The sequence below is a fragment of the Tympanuchus pallidicinctus genome, unplaced genomic scaffold (genome assembly GCF_026119805.1).
Source record: "Tympanuchus pallidicinctus isolate F22 unplaced genomic scaffold, pur_lepc_1.0 scaffold7, whole genome shotgun sequence".
NCBI lineage: Eukaryota > Metazoa > Chordata > Aves > Galliformes > Phasianidae > Tympanuchus > Tympanuchus pallidicinctus.
Genome location: NW_026294791.1, coordinates 14,324,654 through 14,346,126, shown reverse-complemented (window position 1 = coordinate 14,346,126; position 21,473 = coordinate 14,324,654). Strand labels below are relative to the sequence as shown.

The window sequence follows — 21,473 nt, the reverse complement described above, 5'->3', positions numbered from 1 at the left end:
CCTGTAACAATAACTAAATGAAGCATGTATTTAAAACTTGGTGAGAGGTTTTCCTGTATTTTAGTTCTGTTTGGCTCAGCAGGTGTGCTGCACTTTAGATTTCAGTCTCCAGGGCTGTCAATCCAACAACTTTCACAGGCGCTATGTTCACTTAAAATCTGAAAGAGAAAAATAGAAGGGGATGATGTTAATTGTACTTAGCACTTATGCAGCTTTTTGCTTCCTCAAAGTACAGTGCAAACATGAAGTAAATAACAAGCACTTTGTCTTGGAGATGCACATGCATCTAAACAGTCTTTCAGCAAAGAGAATAGAGATGTAAGATCAACTTTTACCCAAATGCACATTTTCAAGAGTAAATAGTGCAGTGAGGCATTTGTTGTATCATTTATCCTTGTTGTATCTCAGTAAGTCCAGCTTGTGGAAACCAAGAGTGTATATCAGCGTGCAGATCTCCTTCTTCATTATGTGAAGGACTTACTGTAATAATATCAGATTTTATTTGATGGAATGCCTGCTGTAGGAAACCACTGGCAAGATATGCAAGAGGATGTCATTGAGTAGAGGCAAGATATACTGTTAGACTGCACAAATGTACCATGTATTTATGCTGCCTCTGGTACGTGCAGCAATTCTGCTATGCCTGCTTCTCTCCATTAGCTCCACTGCCTACCTACCGTATATTAAATGCTCTGAATATGACCAGAATGGCTTGGACTTCTAAACAGATAACAGTCTGAACTTCTTGCTTAGAAAGATTCAAGTCTTAAGAGGAGAGAACTAGAAAAGATGGATTCAGTTGGCTTTAAGGGAATTGAAATCTTCCCATGGAGAAAAAGGGTCAGACTAAGGATGAAAGTACAGGTCTCAGACTCCTGTTTTCTAGAAATTAAGAAAGATGTTGATTGCTATGGTGTTGGTAGCTGTGTGCTTTTCTCTGGTGAAAATAAAATATAAAAAAGTTCAGTGGTGTTTTCAAAGCTGCAAGTAGACTTCTAAGTCAGTTTGAAAATTAAAGTGTTGAGTTATTCTGGGCTGAGACCACCAGGGGCTAGTAGTGCAGATCAGCTAGGATTGAGAGAAAAGTCTGCTGGAGAATTGGCCATCTCACTCAACTCTTCATTTTCAGACCATTATGCCTTTAGGATGACAAATCTGTCAAATTTTCAATCTCCTCCAGTAATAGGGTTTTGGCAGGAGCTGACGGGGGCCAGTGCTGCAATGTACTCATGCACAGTTAGGTAACCAATGCACGCTTCATTCGAGTGAGGCATAGAAAGCTTCTGAAAGTTACTGCATTATAGTCTGGCTGCATGCTGAACTCAGCTGCTGAGAACAAAAGAAGTGTGAAGACTTGTTAATAAAAGTCTGTTCAGATTTCATTACTGTGAGTAGCCAAATCAAGACAATACAGAGCTTGCTGAACGTTGAAGAATTTCAGTCCCCTGGAAATTCTTTTCTGCACTGACTGTTGTTCCCAGCTGAACCTCTACACAATGCAAACAGGTCTCCTCTGCTACCTTTGAAGAATAGGGAATGGAGGTACCTTTCTAGTTGGAGAGAGTATAAGAGAGGAAGAAGAAGGGAAAAGAATGGAGAGGGGTTCTTGTTTCTCCACATCACACACTGGAGAAAAAGCATCCAGCTTAATTTTGATTTTCCTCCTTTTTAACTTTTAAAGCTAGAAGGGGAAACTCCTTTGAATGCAAGAGGAGCATGTATGGCTGGCATTGAGGATGGAAATCTGGCAGACTGTTGTGGCAGAAGTGAGAGCATTTGGAAAGGGTGTAACAAACTGATGGTCTATGAGATAAGTAGTTACAGGTTAAAAAAAATTGCTATATTCCAGTCAGAATTGGTAGATGCTATGTCCTATCAGGCTCTAACATTGCTTACTGTCAAAAGCACCTTGTTGACTTAGGTATGGAGAAGTTACACATCAAGGCTAACTAGAAGAGACTTAGAGGAACTTGCTCATTTCTTCACAATTGCTTTGGCCTCTGAGGAGTGAAGAAAAACTGAGTATTTCTGGAAGAAAGTGGCTAAGGTTGTATCTTCAGCTACGTGACCAGCGCTAGCATTTAAACAGTTTGAAGAATTCACTGATGTTTTTCAGATGGCTAAGAAAGATGCACGCTAACCTATGACAGACTTGGCATGTGATGTAGGCAGGGCCTTTTTTCCCCACAAGACGAAACCTTTCCACTTTCATCATTGTGATCTTCTTTGTTGTGGTCTTTTTAATGTTCTGCAAGCTTTACTTAGGTATTTATTAAAGCTTTTAAACGCTTAGGTCTTGATGACATCAGATGTAGGTCTCCTAACCATCAATGCTGCTCTTCCTCTCTGTATCAGTCATCTGTAAATAACTCCTAATAAATGACACAATATGCTTCCTGGGAAGCTGAGTCAGTTCTGTTCACTATTATTCTGTGATGCTATCAGTGTAATTCCAAGCAATTCACAAAGGTTAGTAAAATCTTTTTATTTTTGACGTGACTTTATTTTTTCAGTTGTCCACTTAAAATTTGATATGTATTAAGAAATATATGATTAATGACCAGAGCTGATAGAGAAATGATTCAGGCAACACGTTTTAAATAACACATGCCATACAAATTTTACATTATTACTGAGTGATAATGTAATATAGTTAACAAATACCTTTCTCTCTAGTTGAACTCCATTGTCATCAAGTAGAACATAGTCATTTGCACCTTGTATTATGTCATGGCTTTAGGTGTTATGTTTGCATGCAATACTTAGCAACATAAGAAGATCCAGAAAGGTGGTGTTTCATTTATGTCATCACTATAATTTTTGCTGAAGAGTTGCTTAACAAATCATTTTGCTTATATGAATTGTTGAGTGTTGTAGTCATTGGATAAAATATCTATTTAATAATAGATTTCAACTGAAAGAGAATTTTAATACTAACACTGTGCCCTTTTAAATAATGTATTGCACCTGGATTTTAAAAAGAGATCATTTGTTTTTAAAAAAAAGAGAGTCCTGGAAATGGAGGGGGAGGGAGATGTTCCTGATACTGCAAAATTTACTGTCTGAATTCCATTTAACATTGTAAAAGAAAAATGCAGAATGTAAGGCCTGTTCTATGTATGAATATTTATTCGAAGTTTTCTTATGCGTTGCCTTTCTGTAGCTACATGGTGTTCTCCTGCACTATTTCCCAGCACAAGAGGTAATGCCCTGCTCTGAAAAAGTATCCATTAAAATTTTTATCAATTTTGTGTTTTGGTGAGACAGTATGAGGAAATGCCATTGGAAAATTAGATTCCTCTTTGACATCAGGCGCCCAGTCAACAATCCAATCCCATATGTTTCTACTGAGACATTAGGATTTGATATAATTTTGGGCAGAAAACATTTTAAAATGAAACAATTGAATTTTCTAGATGGTCTTGGGGACCACTTAACTTAAGAGAATACACTTCCAAATCAAAACCCTTTCAATCATTCTAAATATTATTTGGATGATATTTGCTTTATGTGTAGTAGCAGTTTGAATTTGTATTGAATGTTTGACTGGCTTGTGCTTGCATAGATGATGTATGAAATTATTATTTCATATTTTTCCAGTGTTTGCATTGCAAGTGACATCTGGCTGACAGGAATTTGGAGAAATGGGATACAAAGTGAATGCTGTAGTTACCACAGCATCGTATTTATCAAAAGGCTTAAGGTTGGTTTGTCTTTGTTTAACATATGAAACTCAGTATAATGAATAAAAAACAACACTTTTTTTTTTTTTTTTTTTTAAACTAAGCTGCTTAAAAAATAAGATGGTTGAAAGAAAAATGTTAATCAAAGTTTCTATTGTAGTAATTAATTAGTGAATAACATAATGCACATTTGCTGAAAGACAGTTCTCAACGTGTATTTATATTTTCTATTATCCCTTTAAATTCTGGTTAATGATATATAATTCATATACATTTTATCATAGAGATAGGTAATTCTGAAATAAGCTTCTACAGCAGACTGGCAGAATTTTCTTTTTATACTGTAGGTCTCTAGCTACTAAAATCTAGAATTGAGCTTAATTCTGGTTGCATTATAACTTTGAAATGTGCCTGTTAAAATGCTGTATTCTGCCATCATCCTACCCTAACACTCCTTCATGAAGCTTCTGGTATTTTACTTGTCTAATAGTAATTTTTTTGTCTTGATAGAATATATTGCAGGTTTTTAAAATGAACCTATTTGATATTTAGTATAAAATATATTATTTTCTTTAGAAATATGATTTCAGCCTTTAAGAAAGGCATTTTCAAAATGCATGCTGTTTGTGAGGAAGCTCTGCCATGTTAAAGAACAATGACAAAAATGATATATTGCAGTGTACAGCATCTTGCCATGCCCTGGCAGAAGGAAGGAATTGCCTATGCCACTCTGACTAGAAGTGTCTCTTGGACAGTATTTGTCACTCACTTAATATCATTCAACTGATTATTGAAACTGAAATCTGTGTGAAGGAAACCCACCACTACAGAAGTCTCCCATTAATTCCCAGCAGTCCTGGAAAAGAATGAACATGGAGGCTGTTATACATACAGATGAGGAATTTAGAGGAGAGAAGCAATTAGAGAAGTTGTGTAGACATAGTGAGGAGGATAAAACAGTCTGAGGAGGGGTGGGACAGGATGGGGATGGAGTTGATTTAAGGGAGAGAAAGAGATGTCAGACAAAGTAATCCAGAAGAAATTGTTTCTGTACTGCTACCAAGTGATTATCTGAATCTATGAAGTTGTCAAGCTGAGAGCACTCGGCATCTTCTGGGACTCAGACCTGTCCTTTTAAATGAATTAAAAATCCAGCTTTGAGATCCAATTCAAGAACAGAAAGAACTACCAATGACTTTTATTTAGGTCTGCAGCAGCTTGGGGGCTGGTTGGAAGGGAGTGGCAGGAAATGAATAAAATGCTTCAAAATTGTTCAAAGACAATAATTCTGTTCCCCTAAGAGCTCCTCAAGTGGAGCCCATCTATTTACTGATGACACAAGGAGTTTGCCTATTCTCCCTTGTTAGATATCTGCAGTATGATTCTCCTCCACTCTGCTTCTCTCTCCCCTTTTCCAAACATCTCCAGTCAATAAAGAGACATCCATTGACATACTTTCCTTTGAAAGCACTCATGAACTTTCATTATTATTATAGGGGGGAAAATGTCAGACAATTGAACAAAACACGGAGATGTTGATCAGATGAGCAGAGTAAATTAGAGCATTCAGAGCAATGTGTATTCTGAGTATACCAGTAACAAGAACAGGACTGATGAGAAAAGCAAGCAGTGATACTGTGGCACAGTCTGCTGCTGTCTCTACACTGTGATATATGAGACAACGATAATTTAGCCCATTTTACTGATGCTCTATAATAATGTATATTATACTTGTTTTTGTCTACTTCACTGTCTATCTTAGCCACACACTCAGATTTTATCAGCTTCTGGTTAAGCTTGCTAGACTTCCTATGTGCCAACATAAACGAAAGAAAGCAAGGAAGTGGTTAAGTCATTCAACATCCCATTTATGTGCCCTCTTCAATTCTCTTCCACAGTCTCAACTACCTTACTTCTAATGTCTGTAGTCCACACATTTCCAACTCTATTGTGACTACCTTAGTTTTCTTCTGCTTGCCAGTCAAGGCAATATTTCCTTGGCTTGCTGGATGATTTTAGATTTTCTATTTTTAGCAGTTGCACTCCAGACAAAGAAAAGATTATGAATTCAATTAAAAAAATAAAATATGATCATGACATTTTGTTACGTTTCAGATCCTAAGACAGAAAGAAAACAGCATAACTGTAGAATGGACAGTTCTGAAACTGAAGATGCACATTCTGCATTCTTTGTGTTGTGATATTTCAGTAAAAAGACTTCTGGGTATAATTTTGGCGGAATATTGTTATTTATTTATTTGTTTGTTTGTTTATTTATTTATTTATTAATAATACTTCTATTACTGCGTTGTTAGAAATCTGCTCCTAAACTTTGATGTGATATTATTCTCTACTGCAGTTATTGTTTCCTAGCTGGATTTAGTCTTTCAGACCTACTTTTTTCAATTTTACTTTTTTGCAGCATTATGATAGCGACTATACTGCTAGTCCAATCAGCCAGCTTCTTCTGTCACCTTCAGTTATGATTTCAGTTTCTTTTTACAAATTGAGTGTGATTGTTTTTGCTTGTTGTAATATTGGAATTTCTATCAATACAATGATTCCTTTTTTTTTTGAGAGCCAAGTGTCTAGGAAATGCTTCATCATTCTTTAAAATTATCTTTGTGTGAAGGGTAGTAAATCTGTGCTTCTCTTTAATAATTTGTATGTGGTCTTTCAACAGAACAAGGATAGGTCAGACTTTCTTTACTGCTCTTTTCAACCATCCTTGGCTTTTGCTGAAAATCAGGTTGGCCCAAGGTCTGATCCTTTGATAATGGTATCTTGGCACTTTCTTCTGTTTGTGTGAAGATAAAAGTGAATGAGAGGTACTCAATATAAACAGCCCTCCTCCCACTCTCCTCCCCCCCAATTCTTCCCAAGTCTAGTATAAACCTACATCTACAAATACCTTCTGGAGTTCTCTACACAATGTTACAGCAAGTAAAGATACTAGTAAGTGAATTTGGAGGCATTTTTAGAAACTGTGTGTATGTAATTAAAGCCAGAGCAAAATTATTATCCTTTATTTTAAGATTAAAATTAGTATTAGCTGTGATGGATTGATGAGCTGTTTGAAACATTTCAGTACAATAGCAGGTATTGAATATCCTTTAAAAATATGGTTAATAGAAAGTAGCAGAAGGGGAAAACACATATGGCCATAAGCACACAGCGATGGCCACAAACCTGAGGTTTCTTCTCCTTCTTCCCTTCCCCCATTTTGTTCCCAGTTCTTCTCTTTAGAAGAGACTGCGGATAAACAGCAATCTTAAGGTATGGTACCATAACAAAAGCACTCCAAAGGGGATGGAATGGGAAAAGGGAAGATCCCATAGGACAGCTCACGCAACACTGATACTCACAGTTTGTAGTTCACACTGTGTTCTCACATTCAGAAAAAAAGTATAATTGAGACCAATTCTCTAACTGACAAGAGTCCATTTAAAGCTGAATTACAACTGACAATAAAACATTTTAAAGAAATCTCATCCTTCCTTTGTTATTAACTTTGTTTTCTCTGTTATGCCAACGGCAGCACAGAAACATAGAAAGAGAAAAGGAAAAATGATTCTCAGCTGCATTGGAAAAATAAACATGTTGCACAACATTCTGCTAAACAAGGACCCCAAATTACAGACACTAGGAGAAATTTGAGACATAATAGTTAGGTATTTTTCTCTCCATTCCATTTGTTTTCAGTCACCTCCCCCGTATTTTATTTTATTTTTTTCTGCAAGCTCTCTCATATCTAGCCTGGCTCTGGGCCATTATGAAGCTTTGTCATGGCTCTCATTTTCCTTCTTTACCTTAACTTCTCAGAGTTTCAGGGTAGCTTAGAGGAGAATTTTGCCTGCTTGAAACGTTCACATGAATGGCAGTACACCAGTGTATAGGAAGGTGCTTCTAATTATAGATTAGATGAGTTTCAAGTCTTGTCTCTGACAGTTGTAGTCTGCATATAAACAGGGGCAAGACTTCAGAAAACCACTTACAGCTCTCTGGTATGGCCAAATCTCACGGACCACGTGCAGATATTTTTGGTGGCTAGTTTTGGCCTGAGTTGGTTAACATTTTGATACAATCTTTTCATTTTCTCTCCTCCAGATTTCTTTTTTCAATATCAGTTTAATAAAGTTGCAGTTCTGAGTTCTTAACAACAAATAAGTCTGTTTTTTATAGTAGTACAGAAGTATAGAAGTACATCAAATTGTACTTCACAGACTGGCCATAGTAAACCCAACCTGCTGACTCTTCAAACAATCGTGGCATTCAAATCAGAAAATCATGCCATCTGGATAACTTCTATAGTGATGCTAATAGCTGTAAATTCCACTCTCACCTCTAGGGATGGAGAATGTCCTAAATGCGTGACCTTCCTGAGACATATGTAGGTATCTAGTCCTTGTGTGTGGACTGATCCTTTTTCAGTCTCATGTACAGATATAACATGTTTCAAAGTTTGTCAATCCTAGACCATAGCCATAAATGTTTTGAAGTCTAGAACGCTTTGGAAGCACTGTTTTACCAGCAAAGTAAATACCCTGAAATCTTAGAAACAGCAATTCCATTTCATGGATAAAATAAAATAGTACTTAGATTATTATATCATAACCATACCCATGTGATTGAAGATGGTGAGGTTCACATAAAAATGTCTGTCTGCTTTCCTTCTGATAAGCAACTCCCTCTTTCTACCAGCAATCATTTCAGCATAATATATTTTCAATGTAATCTTTCCTTGATCAACAGACTACACTGTTCTATCATTTTGCAGGTTTTCTTTCCTTCATGGGTGAATACTTCCACCAAATTGCATTTAGTATCTATTAACTTGGATTTGTAAAGGATCAAATGGCTTCTGTATCTCATTACATTGTTCTTTGTAATTTGTAATTTCTTCCAATTTGATACTATTGCATAGTTAAACTTTATTTCTGTTCCATCATCCTATCTTAAACACAAGATTCTGAAGTATTGGTCTTATGAAATCATGAACATCCTGGGAGTGTCTGTTATGATCTTTTCTTGAAAGAGACCTATCTGTTGAATTTTTACTCTTCATTTAGTTCTTTGTAGATACTCAGGTCTTTGCTGCTTATTTTGGTCATCACTGTCTTATCAGAACTGCTCTGATGATGAGTTGCTTTTTGAACTAGGTGAGCTTTTGCGTTCAGATTTGAGTCCATTCTTATGTTTAACCTGCCCTTTGGCTCTTACAATAATTTGTTAGAAGCCAACATTGATCTTGGAATTTCAAAACACTGAAATAAATAGCACAACCAACATTTTTGCTACATTTTTTCAAAAGGTCATCTTCCCAAAGAAGGAAATGGATGGTTGTGCTAAGTTACAGAAGCACAGTGGTGTAAGTAAGAGGTGTTCTTGTGCTTCTCTCGTATTTAAGCTTTGAAGTTTAGCCTATTGTATGAGATTTCAACCTAGAGATGGAAGCTGTGAGTGTGTTTGGAGCCCACAGTGCTCAGGTTTCAGCTGCTCTGAAAATAAATCATGCATTTGTATCTGAAAATTCATGTTTAGCTTGTTGGGTTTTTTTTCTGTGTTGAATGAGGTATTTTCTCATCTATATTATGCATAGCTATTGGGGGAGACAAAAAAAAAAAAAAAAACAGGATGAAGAAAATTATTTTATTTTATTGAATACAGTAGAAGTTATATATAGTCTGAGAAGCCCCTGCTTGTTGCGAATATTATCAAGAGATAAACTCTCACTCAGTGATGGCTGGTGCATATACCAGGTTTCCATCAAGACAACTTTCAGATTATATCTGTTTGCCTAGAAAATGCTTGTAGGCTATGTGCAAATGCATATTGTAGGTGTGTTGGCAGACTTGCACAAACTTGTCTACCTTAAGCATCAGATCCAAATGTGTGTATGTCCAGTTACAGTCTGTAAGAGTTTCACCAGTTTGTTGTGAACATTCCAGCAGGATCTATTAGTAGTTATGTTAGACACAAATGTTCCTGTAAGGGCAGAACTGCTGTTAGCTGTTTGCAAAAGATTTTTAAGTGCATTAATGTCATTTGAAGCTCTGTGTACGAATAGATGCTACCTAGAGATTTTACTTATTTTTTTTACACTTTTTTCAGACTTCAAAACTTTGTAATTTGCAGCTTTATTGTCAATATTAATGGTTATAGGTTGGCACCACTAAATGACAATTCACATTGATTTTTCAAGCTACAAGAAGTACAGATAAATTTTTTTCTTAAGCTCTATTTTTTCTTTTTAAATTTGTTTTTATGTCTGCTTGCAGTTTATTTTTGTGGTATTATATATCTAAAGACATACAAAAGTTGCATGTTAATACATATACACATATGCATGTATTTATATATCTGTGTTGTAGTTTGGGTTCTGTTATGATATACTTGTGAGAGAATCTGTATTACTGAAAATCTGAAGCCATCTGCTTGTCTGTACAATAGAACTACTAAGGAACTTCCAGTAAACAATTTTCCTTCTAACTTCTGAAGACATTCACTTGAGACCTGAGTATGAGTGTGTATCTGTCTCGAGTGGTCATGCTGTAACGATTGCTCCTCAGACAGGATATTTTATTTATTCTTAAATGAAGCTGAGTTTCTGAATTATAACCAGTGTCTATTGTATCTGAGGAGTAGTGAAGCTTATGTGTAGTCTGGAGGCATTGACCTAGAAAGATAAACATGCAGCACATGTTTGGTGCTTGTGAATTATGTTTGTGGTTTGCTTTGATAATCTTAGGCCTTCATATAGAAATAGTCACTTGTAGACAACTGGCAATTTCTTTTGAGGCTGTGGGTGTAATCCATTAATATCCCCAAATCTAATGTAACCATCCAAATCAAACATTCTTCAGTTTTTTAAAAAAGCCTGCAGGTAATGGAAGCCTCAGAACAGTCATGTGTGTAGTGTTAACATATAAAAGTCTAAATTCTACAGAAAATTGGTGAAGTCTTGAACTCATATTAATGCCACTCCAAGATTTTAAGGAAATATTTTTGACTGCTTGCCATTGGCACCATTGCTTATGGAAATGCAAGGAACTAAATCAGAGCACACTGGTTTTTAATACATCTTTCTAGGGGAGGTCAAAACATGTGCCAAAGAAAATGGGGGACCCACCCCAGTGTCTGTGCCTAATGACATTAGCAGATGTGTCTAAAGAACAGAAAACTGTATCTATGAAGTCCTACGAATTATACATCCTGTCTAGTTTACTGTAGAAAATGTTTGTACTGGTGGAAAGATTTTCTTTAACTATTTCTGTTTCTTCTGAAACAGTGAATGTTAGGTTTTCCAAATGAAGAAACAGCTGTCTTTATTCCAAATCTTCCAGGAAACATGAAGAATATAGAATATAGATTTCTTGCATTATATCCAAGCAACTTTAAAGTAAAGCAATATTTTAGTGAAAATGTAAAACACTACTCTTACGTTAGTGCTGATAGTGGTAGAGAGTAAGAAATCTCATCCATAATTTGCCTTACAATTGGCATACAAGAACTGTGTGGACTTCCAAAATTGGTCCTCACCTAGCTGTCAGGGTCTTCTACTAAGTCCATAGGGTGCTTTCTGCTGTTGTTCATCTCATGTAGACAGATCATGTCATAGATGACTTTGGAATTTTCAGGCTGAGGAAATCAGCTTAACATGCCCTGAGTAGGCTGTTGCATTCCTTTCTCTGTGGGCTTTTTTTTTCTTTTTTTTTTCTTTTTATGGAGGTGAGGAGGACATGTTAGTAGTCTGGGGTTTTTTTGTATTATTTCTGAATCTTAGTTTACTGAGGCAATCTGTAAGATTTATCTCCTTCTGATAATGCTGTCTCATACTTCTGTAGAGTAAGATAATATAAATATGTTAGAGGCAGTAAGGAGAATTCTACTTCTCCAGTGTTAATGTTCACCTACCAATGACAAGAAGAAATCACTAATAAATAGGAAATTTGATAACCTTCAGGAAAACCTCTTGCTGAATAGTTTTGGTTTCTGGTTTGCACTAGTTGAAGTCTTTTCATCTGCATTCAAAAATAACCTCTCTTTTTTTCCCATCTGTTATATTATTGATTTACATATTTCAGGTATCTGCAGTGATGCACATAAGTATGCATAGTTTAATATTGTCATATTGAGCTGATTTCTTATGGCCTATTGATCATAAACCATGAAAAACTTAGGAAATATTTTATCTTCTTTTAGAACTTAGTAATAAACTTTGGAAACCAGTTGTAAGGGGTTATTGTAATAAGAGATCCATTTACGTTCTTGTTTTTGATGCTCCATACTTCTGTGACACTTGATAAATTTCACTCTGTAGACCAATAAGTAGTAATTTTGAACTAGCTTAGACCTTGTTTGCTTTGTTTGGGTGACTGAGTGTGTGTAATCATGCACACAGACACTGTGAGTCATAGCCTGCCAACTCAGATGATGAGAATTGGAAATGTTTCTTCCTGATGGTTGGCTAAATCTTGCCACAAGTGAAATCAGTAGGTAGTTTTAGTGCATTCTTGGTTGGGAAATTGTCACAGATGGTGCTAACTAAGGACTTTCATGTATCAATCCACAGTGATAGTCTTTGTAAGGGTCAAGATGATACATTGGAAATAGACTGAATATCAGCTGTGTTTTAAAATGCCTTCTAAGTCATTTCACTGCATTGATTAGTTTGAATTAGTATGTATTAGGTCCTCCAAGAAAACAAATTTTTTGCTTAAGTGGAGTTGTAGCTTAAACTAGTACAGTGAAGATGAAAACAATGTGAGTATGAGTAATGCTTTTTCTCAAGCAAATGCTCTAAAAAACAGACTGCTTGGGAACTGTGAGGCCACCAACCAACACAGCCAAAGACCATCTATTTTCATCTATTCATGAAAATAGCACCCTTCTGTCTGTTGATGAATGAAATAGCATGCATTCCTTTAGATACAACACAGGACAATGTATTTTATCAAATTAACTTTGTGGATATGCAGTCCCTGTCAGTTCTGGGCACTATTATATTCAAAGGTTGTCTACCGCTTGGAGGGAGTTCAGAGAACACCAACAAAAAATATTAAAAAGCTGGAACACTGAATGGTCTGTATTAGGAAACAATAACAGAAATATAAATAGTTTGACTGACATTCTGGCTGTCTATCTCGGAAACTTGTAGTAATGAAATTTGTTAGATTATGAACAAGACTTGCAATAAGGGAAACTGTCTCTCTTAAAACTATTGTCAAGTACCCTGGTCTAACTCTGGTCTTGGGTTATTCCTCAGCAAAAGTAGTTGGATGACATAAGGCTAGACAGATCACCAGGAGCTGAGACTGTTACCATACACTGATGAACAATGCTTGAGTTCATGAGGTCCTTGTCATTCTAGTGAGAGTGGGAAGAAGACTTGTCATCCAATTTGTGATGTAGACAAAGACAGTGAGCTTTATTTTGTTGTAGTAATGTAATGAACAGAGGAGGACTTCAAGAAAGGTGGAGGTCTCTGAAAGACTAGTATTTGAAGGATGGCTAGAAGACGTTAAATGGGAAGAAAAAAAAAGTAACTTGATAAGACAATTGAACAGCCTGCTATTAAAGGACTGAAGGATTGCTGATCACAAACAAAGCTGGCAAAATATTTTGGATCATTTTATTCCTCCAGAAGGAGAATACTTTCCTGATCTGAAACTCTAAACTATTTTACTTGTGAGGAAAGCTGAATCTGTGTAATTATACAGGTTCACCTGTGCCACAGCAAGACAGAGGATAACTTGGGTTTGAGGAGGGGAACAGTCACACTTGATGCTGGAGTGTAAGAATGCTTCATACATTCCCTTTGGGAATGGTGGAAACTATTAAAGTGTGTCATTTTTAAATTTAAGTTGAATTAAACAGTTCACAGTTTACTGTGAGTAACAATCCAGCATTGACAAGAAAATGAACAAAATGACCTAATACCGTAAAGATCGTCTGTTTCCTGTAGGTCTATGAAATGTCTGACTTTAGCAGGATTTGATTCCAGTGTGACCACCAAGAAAACAGAATGAGGAAAGTTTTTGTGTTATTGGTGTTCAGATAGTGTCTCCCTGTTTCTTTATGGCAGTCTTAATCAAAATGATCTGAAATCCTTAAATTCAAAGCCTTCAGGTTTAGTTGGGGTAGGCTGCAAACTAGTGAGCCCTGCTAAACATTCTCATAGCTGCAAAAGCCACAGGGTTCTTAAGCTTTTATTTGAAAAGGCTGTAGTTATTATTAAAATAACCTTCAAGTGTTGACTCAAAATCCCTTCACACTTTGCTAAAATTGTCCTGAAATTTCTGTCATTCTCATTAATATGTTTCATTTTCCATCCCACATGCTGTACTTAGCATTGTTAGAACTTCTCCCTCTTCCACCTGCTGTATATTAAAAAATATTGGTGTCATTTTCCTAAAACAAGTAAGTAAAGTTGAATTGTCTCTTTGATCATTTCCTTTATTCTTATTTTTAAAAAGTACACTGTGTTTAAAGCTGCCTGTTGTCTATTGTTGTTTGAATGACTAGTCTCCATCAGGTGGTTTTAAAGTTTGTGGTTACAAATGGAAGAGTTTTTAAGTATTTATAATCATCTTTGTTTAAATTGTGTAGAAGCAAGTTAAGGGAGAGGCATAGAAAACTGTCTTGCTAAAGAGATAGTGTTTTTGTAAGAGGGCTTTTTCTTATCAAAGTCTGAGAGCCCCCTTTTTTTTTTCCTCCAGCATATGAAATATTTACTTGTTAGGCAGTATCAGGAATACCCATTTTCCATAGTGCTACACCAGCCCAGCCCATCAGCGTGCTGGTTAATTAAGTGTGACCTAAACCAACTTGACTTGAGCTCCGCATTAAATGCACAAAACCCATTTGAGCTGACCAGCAGCAGAAGTGGTACTCAGAGAAATTGAAAAGGATTTCTCCCAAATGCTTTCTACTTACTTACAGCACTCAAGTAATGGCTGAAGATTAGCATATGACATGACAGATTACATTAAGTCATGTCTTTCCAGTGCTTTATGACAGCACTATCACATTAGCTTCTTAGCACTGGCACATCGAGGCATGCAAATGTTTTCAGACCCTCTTATTCAAATCTACAAGCTGACATGGCAGCCTTGATATGATTATTAGTCATTTGAGAGACTTTAATTCACGTCATCAGATAACAGGTTCTGCTAAAAGGTTAGAGAAACTGTCTGCTTTTAATGAAGCCCTCAAAAAAAGACCCTCAAAAACCTTACTGCTCACGGAGAGCCTTATTTGACTTTATTGACAAGATCCCCCTAAGAATGAACTTGAGTTGAATAAGTAAGCAGGCATCTAGAGTGAAAAACATTGACTCAATTTAAAAATGAAATCAAGCTATGTTGAAGTCCTATCTTTCCTCTCACATTTTTTTTTTCTTGGTTTTATCCAAGCTTTAAAGACAAGGTACTGTGCCTGAGAAATGTTTTCAGCTTATGATGTTAAGTGAGGAAAAGTGGGATAAGGACTGTTCTAATTCCTCAGTGGTAGATTTTCTTTGTTGTAGTGAGCAGAGTCACTGCGACTTACTACAAAGGGTTAACAAGTGATATTTTGCGATAGAAACAGAGTAACAAGTTGCAAAATCTATTTGTCCTATTTTAGTCTGTATCTATTAATGTGACATTATATCCAGGCATTATTTTGTGTTAAAACATGGTGAATCTGCTTTACCTTCCAATGGAAAATCTTTGTGAACAAATTCCAAAGATAAGCAGGGGTTGGCACAGGCTTTAGTCTCTTTCATATGAAAGAGGTATTAGTGAGGTAAAAAAAAATGATGTTCTTTCTGAGCAGGAGAGGGAAGAATCCCTTTGCAGGTAAAGGGGATATTTGTTGTTAGAGTAGTGATTTGTCTTTAGAGTTGCAAGAGGCAAGTACATAGTTTAGAGATCGTTTTGCTCCGTGCTTTGGACTTTCTTTAGAGCCTTGCTTGGATTGCCTCTAAGCAATATGCTAACCTGGAGTGATGTATTTGTGTTGACAGACAAATTGTATTTAAGCTAATTGTTGTCATTAACTGCGATTTTTATCCCAGTTTTTTTAAACAAAAATTCAGAGTCCCTAGTGTAGGACTCATGCTTGAGTGACTAAGGTGTATGATTATCTGAGATTAAGACAATAGCCAATGGACCTCAGTGAAAAAGGCCTGGCTTGTAACACCTTTCATATTGCTGCAGAGTGTCCCCCTTATAGCACATGTGTAAATCTGTTTTTGTTCCTTCTGAATAGAAACGTGTCAAGTGAAAAAATGTGTCAAGCTATGTCCTCAGTGCTGTCTCTCCAAATCCTCCTATCTTCATTTGCCTATTCCACGCCTGCAGCTTTGTTCTTTGTGGACATTTCAGACCTGATAAACCTACTCTGCTTTTTCCGTGGTCTTCCAGCTTTAGCAAAGTGGATTGTTGTAAATACTTGGATATACTTCATTCTGTTTTCTGTGGTTAACTGACAGCATGAGCAACAAGGCAGCTCCTTGTTACTGCCACTGTCCTCATTTTTATTGTGGTTTAACCCAGCAGAAATCCCAGCACCACACAGATGTTCACTAATGCCACACTCCACCCTCCCCATCAAGTGGGATGAGGCAGAGAATTGAAAACAAAGTAGAACTCGTGTTCAGTTCTCAGCAACAACCAAACATTGGTATGCTATTAACACTGTCTTGGCTGAAACCGGGACAATTCTCAAGATCTTGTCTGTCCTTTGTCACAGATCCTAACCATACAAAACTTCTTGTGATCTGCCATCAATATAGGCCAACCTTCCTGTGTATTTGCTTCACAAGTCTCCATCTCCTCACAAATCTATCTTAAAATGCATTTTTCAGGCTCATACGCTTGCTGATTTTTGTCTCAGTGGATTCATAACCAACTGTTTTAACTTATTAATCAGTGTCTTTATAGTGGCATTCTTTACTTTAAACAATTTATATCACTTTGTGCAGGGTTTTGAGGCACAGTTTGTATGAAAGCTGCTATACAGTATTGCCACTGTGTAGTGTTCTACCCAGATTTTTTCATATTTCTCTGAAACAGCAATAAAAATCTTTGATTATTTAAATGCTAAATTTTTTTTACTTCAGTCTTACAAACTCCCACACATGAGTTCTGTCACTAAGCTCGGAAGAGATTGGTAAGGTTTAGGGTCACTTCTTTATGGAGCACTCCAGGAAGTGATGATAGAAGTTTAGAACAGCTCTCAGGTGCATCACTGACAGTTCTACCCATGGCAAAAATAACGATTTGCAAAATTATGTTAATGACAGGACATGATGTTAGTAACAGGTTAAGAAACTGCAAGCCAAATTAGCTAAAACAAAGGATAAATAAATATATGTTTATATGTATGTCAATAGTATGTATCAGTAAAAATAAAAATATGGAATTGTGTGTCCTTATAGCATAGGGAGAATCACTCGCAAAGGTAGTCCCTATGGATTTTGGCATGAATCAGTCTGGCTAAAGGCTGTTTCTATTAAGTCATCCATCATTTCACTACTGCTGGGTACCTGCTGTGAAAATGAAGTTTTATAGGTCTTTCTACTGCAGCTCTGCTGGCAGAAGAAACCTTAATCAATCCATTACTGTGTCCTGTGGCACTGGTGTTGAGAAGTCCTTTCTTGGATCTGGCACCATCAGCCCTCTGTTAGTGGATGCGATGGTGTTGACACAAGTCAGGTTTGCAGTTTGCATATCCATGAGGCTCAATCCTGCTTTATAGGTTGTTTTCAACTGAAAATGGGAGCAGCTGGAAGTGGCTTGCAAACCAGTCACTGTCCATTTGGCTGAGTCCCAGGAAGGTTTGGCATAGCTGATAACTGCATAGGATGTGTTTTACTTGGCCACGTCTCTATTGCAGATGCATTCCTGATGCTCATCTACCTTCTCTGAAAAACATTAAGTAATAGACTGAGTAGAAGACAGGGAGTAGAGAAATCTTAGATGATTTTAAAAGCCCTACTGAGTCTCTGAAATTTTTCTGATGGTTCTGTGCTTGCAGTTATTTCCATCTTCTAGTTGAATAAGAACTAGAAAATCCATAATGTTTTGTTCCCCATGCCTATTTTTTTTTTCAAGGAATACATGTTAATCAATAAAGAATGTATCCCCCACCTTTCATTACTTCAAGCCTCCTGCCATAGTCATATTCTCTTCTACACTAGGCATGAACAGTTCCACTGTCTCAAAATTATTTTATATATAATTTAAAGGAGCATGCTTTAGAATGACAAATGCCAGTAAGTTGAGAGGGTTTGTTCACCATAGGCTACAATCTCTTGCGACAGCTAACTACAGCTCTAATCTTCATTTGTACTCTCCCAGTCCTGTAACAGATTGCATTTCTCTCACCCTTTCTCTCTCCCTCTCTGTTATTAATTCTTCACCTTTAAAAAGATTAATACCTTTCAAGAAATGGACTTGTGTGCTGATTCAACTATTCTGAGTGCTAATATATGGAGCCCACAGCACTGAGAACAGCAGTTTGATATCCACCACCTGATGGACCTTGATGTACAGCCACTGTTATCTCAAGTTCTCATGGTTTGTGAAGCTTAACACTTAATGTACTTGTGTACAAAGGTGTTGCTAGTGGGAAAGATGCAATTACTTTTGGAGTTGAGAGAACTACAGGATAGTTTGAGATTAATCCTGCCTGCTAATTGTACATTTCAGCATTGAAGGGCTGACCTCAGTACCAGGATTTCTTGTTAGCAAAAAGGTTTTCAGTTGACTTACCTGGCAATCAACACAAATATAAGGTGTGATAAAAGGGAATATTTGAGCTAAGTCATAGAAATAGCAGCAATCACTTTATCACTATAATTCGTTCCATATCAGAATAGAAGATGATGTTGATTTCACGATTTATCGACAGCTCTTTTTCTCGTTACGTCATATCATCGCTGATGTTGAAGAAGTATCTTAAATGGTCTGCCACTGAACTCTTTCAAGGATGAGTTCAAAATCTTTATCTTTAAATGCTGATATTCAAATATCTTCTGGCAATCTAGCAGTCATGCAAGTAATCATTATCATTATTACTGATACCTAAGTTGTATAAAAATCTTTTGTTAAAAAAAAAAAACAACCAACCAACTGAACAACAACAAAAAAATTCTGCTGTTAATTACATGTACTGTTATTGCTCTTGCATGGTCTCCAGGAATTTCATTTTCTAAATAATTATATAACTTTTGAATGCTATGGTACTGCACTGTTAGTGCCTCAGGAAATGGCTTGTCTTATGGGCACAATTCCAGGATCATTTTAAAACAATATAAAGAGGATCCAAAAGAATGTGACTGCTCAGAGATCACCTTTTCTTTGGTATGTTCTATCTCTTTGTTCTCTTGAGTTGTCTTGCTACGTGTATTTTTCTCTCATTTATGTCTGTCCTTCATACCTCAGTTCTGATGCCTTGTATGAACTAGTACAGAAAAGACTTTCAGCTCTGTCCCATGTCCCACTGGATATGTACAGATAGATATTTTTAACTAACTGGCCTTAAAACGATGAGTCTTTCTGTACCACCAAGTTCCATGGTGTGTATGGTTGCCTGAGATTTAAGCAAGCATCCCTGAATATGGGAGATTTATTGAGTGCTGGATGATCATGGGTTGTATAAGTCTGACAACCAACACTGAATTCTGAGGTATAGATGTACTATATACTTCCAATTACATCAGATTTATTTTAAACATGAATTAGCTGGTGGATGTTGTGACTTAACTGCTCTTTTAACTGTTGCTTTAAAACATGTTTTTAAATCCTAGGCTGTACGTGACTGGATTTGATTTAGCACTTGGTCTTAAACCACAGTTCAGTTTTAAAGTGAGTCATTAATTGTGTTTTCTTCACAGTGACAGAGGATCTCAGATTGAAGTTGATTTGACAAATATTGTGGGCATTATATTTTTATAGCATGAAACTTTACCCTGTTGTCACTGAAGTCAGGAGTATCCATTGATTTTACTTGAAGAGTGGAAGCAGTCCTGTGACCAACAGGTCTGTAAGATAGCTTAACAGAAATAATTCCTGGGCAAGTAGCATTGTCCAAAATATTCTGGACGAAAGGAACCAATTGAGAAAGCATTTCAATGTTTTTTTTCTTGGTGATATAGTATGGCATATTTGATAAATGGGTATTATTACATGAGGTTTATGTGACTCAGGGTTGAAATGAGTTACAGACCTTAGAAATAAGCCAATATTGATACACCTCTAGAGAGAAAATATTGCCTTACTAACAGCTGGCATTTGTATTTTGCATGTCTGTGAAGTTGTGGATGCACATATCTATGAAAATAGAGTGTGTATAATTATGCACATGTGCAAGCTATGCTTCTAGTCTTTTGGGAAGATATCATCTTAAGGTCAGTAGAGGGGGTACTTACCTTTGCAAGACACTTGTCCATGCCTGCACTTTACTATGTCTTCTAGTACCTCTTGAAAGCATCTGCCTTGCTTCACTGCCTCTGGTAAAGATTTCAAAAGAAATTACTGTGGAATGGTAGGAAGTCCATTCTGGTCTGCATAGCTCCTTGTACAGAAATAATACAAAGTTTATCTGAGGCAATCAAATCTATTTTAAAGGATATGCAAGTCAGAAATAGTATTTGATGCACTTTTGTATCCAAAGCATTTATAGATACTACTTTTTTGTAATCCAGTTCATCATCCACTAAAGAGGGCCTGATTCTGATCCACCTTTGTTTTTTTTTCTTGGCATGGTTCTGAAACCAGCAGGTAGGAGATGCTCATGATAACGCTATCCTGCAGTTATGGGGAACTTGGGCCATAGGACTGGCTGGCAGTGAGGCTGTTTGTATGTCACCCTCCCTGAACATGCTCTGATTGAGATTTCCACAGGGCAGTGTGGCAGTCATGGCTCCTTAGTGCAGCCTAATACACCAAGGGAAGGTTCAGCTCTCCTGAGAACACATTGCAGGGTGATGGGGTGGACAAAAGGAGGAGAGATCAGGCTCCACAGTCCCTGTGTAAATGGGGAGAATCCTTATGCTTGTCCAGCAGCATGTCAACCCCTGGTTGGATGGCCAGGACAGCAAAGAGTTTCATCTCTGGCTTTTATCTCCCATGATCCCCACCATGCTGTTCCTTCCTTCCAGTCAGAAAGGGTTTATGTCTTGTCTTACAGGAAGCCATGTCACATTCTGTGGCATAGTGTATTTAGAACTCAAGTGAGGGCTGTGCTTCTTCCATCTGCTTTTATCTGAAAGGACAACTTGCAGTATTGCAAGCAAGCAGGCCAAATTCAGTCAGTCACGCATTGAGGAGTTTTTTCAGGAGTGTACAATAACAGGAAAAAACACCATTGTTCAGAGATGAGATAATAGCAAAGACACAAAGGACAGGTCACTGCTTTCTAACATTACTGAAAGATGTCTGTAAGAGTTTAAATGAATACATTATCCATAAAGCTGATTTCCCTCATCACTTTGCTGTGGATCTTCTAAGACCCTGATTGCTTTGCTACTTAACATGTTTAAGAATGAATCCCTTCAGTCACTGTTGTGTTTAGTTCACCTGAGGTTCCTAGAAGGCTGAGAGCTTGTGGAAGACAGTGCTCACTAAGTAGAAAGTACTGGCACCAGCTGATTGGCATAGTGGGGTGTCCACCTCCATGGTTGTATGCTGGATCACATCTTCATGCCTTCGCAGAAAGGCATCAGTGAGATTATGGGGAAATTATGTGGTATTCTAAATAATCACTGCAAGATAACAATTAGGAAATTCTAACTGGTTAATG

At 36.9% G+C, this 21,473-nt stretch overlaps 1 long non-coding RNA gene across 1 annotated transcript in view; it reads left to right on the top strand.

Annotated features, from left to right (window-relative positions):
• The window catches only part of LOC128072247 (uncharacterized), a 255,859-nt gene that overhangs the window by 3,697 nt on the left and 230,689 nt on the right, over positions 1-21,473 (top strand). Inside the window, exon 2 of the long non-coding RNA XR_008202182.1 lies at positions 3,601-3,703. This is a non-coding gene — a long non-coding RNA (uncharacterized LOC128072247). The remainder of the gene's footprint in view (positions 1-3,600; positions 3,704-21,473) is intronic.